The sequence below is a fragment of the Oncorhynchus kisutch genome, linkage group LG30 (genome assembly GCF_002021735.2).
Source record: "Oncorhynchus kisutch isolate 150728-3 linkage group LG30, Okis_V2, whole genome shotgun sequence".
Taxonomy (NCBI): domain Eukaryota; kingdom Metazoa; phylum Chordata; class Actinopteri; order Salmoniformes; family Salmonidae; genus Oncorhynchus; species Oncorhynchus kisutch.
This window is the reverse complement of record NC_034203.2, coordinates 33,680,174-33,687,132: the sequence shown is the minus strand read 5'-3', so window position 1 is coordinate 33,687,132 and position 6,959 is coordinate 33,680,174. Positions and strand designations below refer to the sequence as shown.

Below are 6,959 nucleotides of genomic sequence, written 5' to 3'. Positions count from 1 at the left end.
AGTAGAGGAAAGAAGGAAAAGAGAGAGAAAGTGAGAGAGAGACAGAGAGAGAGAGAGAGAGAGAGAGAGAGAGAGAAGGGAAAGAGGAGGAGACGAGAAGGAGGGTCCAGCGCGAACCACGCGCTGTCAACCACGGGCGAGCCCTGAGTGGCGTCGAAGTGCGAGAACCCGGGCAGTCGTGACACACACATAAACTGTTCAAAGGGCACACGCAGGACTGAGATCCTCATCACTGAATTTCGGACGTTTGGAGAGCGCATATCGAAGGAATGCTCCAATTTGCGTAAAGATGACCATGACTCCTGTTTCTGAATCCAACTGAAAATGTATGGCTGAAAGTGAATTATATGGGGCGATGGTTTTACCATAGAATATCTGGGACTAACAGCCCCTATATAGCCTTGGTGTCTTATACTGTTGATTGGACCATTAACGCTTTTTTATGACCATTCGATGCATAGCCTAGCCTAGCAGTAGCGGTGCGTGGATAAAATCACTGGAGAAGCCGTATTACAACCTATGTGTCGTGATTATTCCGTTGTTTGCTCTATAAACTGTTATGTCATGTGCAACCGTGATATATTGGCCTAAAGTCAGAGACAATAAGAATACATTGTGGAATAATACATTCAACCAAACCTTTGTTTTTTTTACCACAAAACCGGATAGCGACCTCTATCCAGTCAAGTCCGGCAATGCATATTGCATGTACAGTAATAGACAGTTACATGACCTACAGCATGGTCAAGCAAGTTAATGTTTCCCACATTTCGGACAACTAAATAACTATTGATTTAGAACCACAGAGAGATACCGCAAGTAGCAAAGAAAGTTGCCTCCAATATTATAGCACCATTTCAACTTCAACATTTCAACATGATCAAATCACCTCTGCTTAGTCTAATACAGTGACAACTAAAATGTACCAAAAACGGTTTAGTCCAATCAACATAAGCTAAATATGATGTGACTGTCCATGGTTCTGATTTGTGTGTGTATGTGTAAGTGTGTGTGCATGCACGTTGTGCAAGTAGAAAAAACATGTTGACTCACGCTACTTGTAGAGAAACACCAATTCCTTCCTCCTCTTTCACGTTGCTGAAACAGTCTATCACTCTGTCATACAGTACACCTTTTATTTGTCTTTGTCCTAGGCTACATGGCTAAAATACTTGATTGCCTAACTTCCATTCATGGGCAATGTTAGCTAGTTAACATTAGCCTTCATCTAACTACATATGAAACTTCCATCCTCTCAGGCCGAGGACACAACAATGTATGAATTAATGGTTGGTTGCAGAATCACCATTGTAATCATTGGCCAGTACTGACAATTAAGTAAATCCGGAAGTCCAAATATCTATCTCCATCCATGGCTAATTTAGGAAAGGGCCCATTTTAGCTAGCTAGCTGCCATCAGAGGACAACAACACAACAAAATGCAACAATTCAAATTGTTCTGTCAATGACATGCTCTCAATGGGATTTGATAGGAGTGACGCTAAAATCCAAGCTGGATTCGTATGACACTTGTTTTGCTGCGCCAGGACCATTCACAGTTAAGCTCACTCAGTTTAGCTAAATGCTGATTTGCACATTTTTATATATTTTTTTATCAAGGGAGAGCAAATGCTTGCTGGCTTCCCTTGCCTTCAATGCTACAGAAACAAAGGGCCGAGCACGCCCCCATTCACTTCAACAGGGCTGTAGTGGTGCGGGTTTAGAGCTTCAAGTTCCTCGGTGTCCACAACAATAGTCATCATCATCATGGACCTAAAATACCAACAAAGTCATGAAGAGGTTACGACAATGCCTCTTCCCCCCTTCACCATTGAGAGCATCTTAACTGGCTGCATCACCGCTTGGCTTGGCAATTACTTGGCTTCCGACTGCGCTTACAGAGGGTAGTGCCTACTTCCCAGTACATCACTGGGGCCGAGCTCCCTGCCATCCAGGACCTCTATGCCAGGCGGTGTCAGATGAAAGCCCTAAAAATTGTCAAAGACTCCAGCCACCCAAGTCATATAATGGTTTCTCTGCAACCCCACGGCAAGTGGTACCAATGCACCAAGTCTGGAATCAACATGACCCTGAACAGCTTCGAGCCCCAAGCCATAAGACTGCTCAATAGTTAGTTAAATAGTTTTAACTTCACTAGGGTAGGGGGCAGCATTCAGAATTTTGGATGAAAAGTAAAAAATTAAACTGAATGCTACTCAGGCCCAGAAGATAGGATATGCATATAATTAGTATAGAAACCACTCTAAAGTTTCCAAAACTGTTAAAATAATGTCTGTGAGTATAACAGAACTGATATGGCAGGCAAAAACCCGGAGAAAATCCAACCAGGAAGTACTATTATTTTGAAAGGCTGTTTTTCCATTGAAAGCCTATCTTCTATACAAACACTTAGGACCCAGTTCATGGTCTCTATGGCTTCCTCTACATGTCTTTAGGCATTGTTTCAGGCGTTTACTCTGAACAATTAGGGAGATACAGCACTTTCAATCAGTGGCCAGTGGAAATTTGCATTCATCAGCCATGTGCCTGATCTGGAACGCGTCTTTCTTGTTTCTCCTTTCCTATTGACGAAGCTTTTGTCCAGTTGAAATATTATTGATTATTTATGACAAAAACAACCAGAGGATTGATTTTAAACTTCGCTTGGCATGTTTCTACTAACTTTTTTTGTACTTAAAAAAATAAATAATCTGGATTTAGTGCACGCATCTTAAGCATTCAAATTACTGGACAAAACAAAAAGGAGGTATTTGATCATAAAGAGGGACATTATCGAACAAAACAAACATTTATTGTCTAACATGGAGACCTGGGAGTGCCACCAGATGAGGATCATCAAAGGTAAGTGATTAATTTTAATGCTATTTCTGACTTTTGTGACACTCGGCTTGGCTGGAAAATGGCTGTATGCGTTTCTGTGGCTAGGTGCCGACCTAATATAATCGCAAAGTGTGCTTTCTCCGTAAAGCCTTTTTGAAATCTGACACAGCGGAGAGTATCTTTATTCGTATGTTTAACACTTGTATTGTTTATCAATGTTTATGATGAGTATTTCTGTAATTTGATGTGGCTCTCTGCACCAGATGTTTGTTTGAGACAATACATTTCTGACCATAACGCACCAATGTAAAATGAGATTTTTGTTTATAAATATGAACTTTATCGAACAAAACATACATGTATTGTGTAACATGAAGTCATATGAGTGCCATCTGATGAAGATCATCAAAGGTTAGTGAATAATTTTATCTGTTTTTCTGCTTTTTGTGACTCCTCTTTTTGGCTGAAAAATGGCTGTATGGTTTTCTGTGACTAGGTGCTGACCTAACATAATCGCATGGTGTGCTTTCGCAGTAAAGCCTTTTTGAAATCAGACACTGTGGGTGGATTTACAAGAAGTTTATATTTAAAATGGTGGATAATACTTGTGTTTGAGGAATTTTTATTATGGGATTTCTGTTGTTTTGAATATGGTGCTCTGCAATTTCACTGGCTGTTGTCGAGGTGGGACGCTAGCGAGAGGTTAACCAAATAGCTACCCAGACAATCTGCCTTGACCCTTTTTTGCACTATCTTTTTTGACTCGTCACATACACTGCTGATACTGTTTACTACCTGTGTCACGCCCTGATCTGTTTCACCTGTCTTGTGCTAGTCTCCACTCCTCACCTGGTGTCTCCCATTTTTACCCCTTTAGTCCCTGTGTATTTATACCTGCATTTTCTGTTTGTCTGTTGCCAGTACGTCTTGTCCCGTCAAATCGTGCCAGAGTCTTTCTTGAGTTTTTTCCTCTCACTGGTTTTTGTTCTAGACTCCCCGGTTACTACCGGTTTTGCCTGTCCTGACCCTGAGCCTGCCTGCCGTCTACGTCTGCCAACTATTACCAGGATTACAAACCCTGCCTGTCCTCAACCTTCTTTTTGCCTACCCCTGTATATTCATTTAATATTTGAGACTTGAACCATCGGCCTCATGTGTCTGCATCTGGGCCTCATCCTGAGCCATGGTACTCTGTGGAGATTGGAGAACCTTCCAGAAGGACCACCATCTCTGCAACACTCCACGAATCAGGCCTTTATGGTAGAATGGCCAGACGGAAGCCACTGCTGAGTAAAATGCACATGACAGCCGGCTTGGAATATGCCAAATGGCACTTAAAGACTCTCAGACCATGAGAAACAAGATGACTGCAGGAATGTCCACCAGAGCTGTTGCCAGATGTTAATTTCTCTACCTTAAGCCACCTCCAATGGTTTTTAGAGAATTTGACAGTACGTACAACCGGTCTCACAACCACAGACCGACCATGTGTAACCACGCCAGCCCAAGACTTCCACATCCAGCTTCTTCACCTGTGGGATCGTCTGAAACGAGCCACCCAGACAGCTGATGAAACTGTGGGTTTGCACAACCTGTCAGAAACTGTCTCAGGGAAGCTCATCTGCGTGCTTGTTGTACTAATCAGGGTAGTTTGGCTTCGTAATCGTGGTTAAATGCTTACCTTCGATGGCCGCTTGCACGCTGGAGAAGTGTGCTCTTCACAGATAAATCCGAGTTTCAACTGTACCCTGGCTGATGTCAACCACCCAATGGTGGCTGTGGGGTTATGGTATGGGCTAGCATAAGGTACGGACAACTAACATAATTGCATCTGCCGCCATCACCTCATGTTTCAGCATGATAATACCCCATGTCGCAAGAATCTGTACACAATTCTTGGAAGCTTAATGTTCTGCCATGGCCTGCATACTCACATGACATGTCACCCATTAAGCACGTTTGGAATGCTCTGGATCAACGTGTACGACAGTGTGTTCCAGTTCCCGCCAAAATCCAGTAACTTCGCACAGCCATTGAGGAGGAGTGGGACAACATTCCACAGGCTACAATCAACAGCCTGATCAACTCAATGCGAAGGAGATATGTTGCGCTGCATGAGGCAAATGATGGTCACACCAAATACTGACAGATTTTCTGATCCATACTCCTACTTTATTTTAAATATGATCTGTGACCAACCGATGCATATCTATATTCGCAGGAACGTAAAATCCATAGATTAGGGCCTAATGAATCTATTTAAATTGATTGATTTCCTTATATGAACTGTAACTTAGTAAAAGCTTTGAAATTGTTGCATGTTGCGTTCATATTTTTGTTTCATTTGAATTTGATCATCTATGCAAGTCAGTTAAGAACCAATTCTTATTTACAATGATGGCCTACCAAAAGGCAAAAGGCCTCCTGCGGGGACTGGGGCTGCGATTAAAAAATAAATAAAAATAAAAATAAATATAGGACAAAACACACGTCACGACAATAGAGACACCATAACTTTTATTACATGTTTTACTGTTTCTTTCTCTCTGCATTGTGACACAAAGATGAGTTGCACATGGTTGTTTTTCTTGTTTATCTCATGTCTATCATCTTTCTCCCTTCCCTTCTTTCAACCCCTCCACCCTCTCCCCTTTCTCACCCTCTGTCTCTCTCTCCCCTCTCGTTCACTCTCCACCTTCCCTCTCTCTCTCTCTCTCCTCCAGCCTCCCTCTCTCCTCAGAATAATACTAGAGAGAATGATTTATTTCAGCTTTTACTTCTTTCATCACATTCCCAGTGGGTCAGATGTTTACATACACTCAATTAGTATTTGGTAGCATTGCCTTTAAAATGTTTAACTTGGGTCTAATGTTTTGGTTTGCCTTCCACAAGCTTCCCACAATAAGTTGGGTGATTTTTGGTCCATTCCTCCTGACTGAGTCAGGTTTGTAGGCCTCCTTGCTTGCACATGCTTCTTCAGTTCTGCCCACACATTTTCTATAGGCTTGAGGTCAGGGCTTTGTGATTGCTTCAATATATCCACATACTTTTCCTCCCTCAAGATGCCTTCTATTTTGTGAAGTGCACCAGTACCTCCTGCAGCAAGGCACCACTACAACATGATCCTGCCACACCCGTGCTTCAAGGTTGGGATGGTGTTCTTCGGATTGCAAGCCTCCCCCTTTTTCCTCCAAACATAACAATGGTCATTATGGCAAAACAGTTCTAATTTTGTTTCATCAGACCCAAGGACATTTCTCCAAAAAGTACAATCTTTGTCCCCGTGTGCAGTTGCAAACTGTAGTCTGGCTTTTTTATGGCAATTTTGGAGCATTGGCTTCTTCTTTGCTGAGGCCCCTTTCAGTTTATGTTTATATAAAGTGGGGCCAAAAAGTATTTAGTCAGCCACCAATTGTGCAAGTTCTCCCACTTAAAATGATGAGAGAGGCCTGTAATCTTCATCATAGGTGCATTTCAACTATGACAGACAAAATGAGAAACAAAAATCCAGAAAATAACATGGTAGGATTTTTAATGAATTTACTTGCAAATTATGGTGGAAAATAAGTATTTGGTCAATAACAAAAGTTTATCTCAATACTTTGTTTTATACCCTTTGTTGGCAATGACAGAGGTCAAACGTTTTCTGTAAGTCTTCACAAGGTTTTCACACACTGTTGCTGGTATTTTGGGCCATTCCTCCATGCAGATCTCCTCTAGAGCAGTGATGTTTTGGAGCTATTGCTGGGCAAACATGGACTTTCAACTCCCTCCAAAGATTTTCTATGGGGTTGAGATCTGGAGACTGGCTAGGCCACTCCAGGACCTTGAAATGCTTCTTATGAAGCCACTCCTTCATTCGCCTGGGCGGTGTGTTTGGGATCATTGTCATGCTGAAAGACCCAGCCACGTTTCGTCTTCAATGCCCTTGCTGATGGTAGGCTTTGTTACTTTGGTCCCAGCTCTCTGCAGGTCATTCACTAGGTCCCCCCGTGTGGTTCTGGGATTTTTGGATTTTCTTGTGATCATTTTGACCCCACGGGGTGAGATCTTGCGTGGAGCCCCAGATCGAGGGAGATTATCAGTGGTCTTGTATGTCTTCCATTTCCTAATAATTG

At 42.3% G+C, this 6,959-nt stretch overlaps 1 protein-coding gene across 11 annotated transcripts in view; it reads right to left on the bottom strand.

Moving 5' to 3' along the window:
- The window catches only part of LOC109874749 (ephrin type-A receptor 3), a 208,963-nt gene extending 208,721 nt beyond the window's left edge, over positions 1–242 (bottom strand). For 6 of the 11 annotated variants that reach the window (XR_004206337.1, XM_031810034.1, XM_031810035.1 and 3 more), the window contains exon 1: positions 1–163. This exon is cut by the window's left edge and continues 185 nt beyond it. The gene's annotated coding sequence lies outside the window, so the exon portion shown is untranslated. The other 5 variants (XR_004206336.1, XM_031810036.1, XM_031810031.1 and 2 more) reach the window with 2 other exon arrangements.
- Positions 243–6,959: the final 6,717 nt, after the last annotated feature.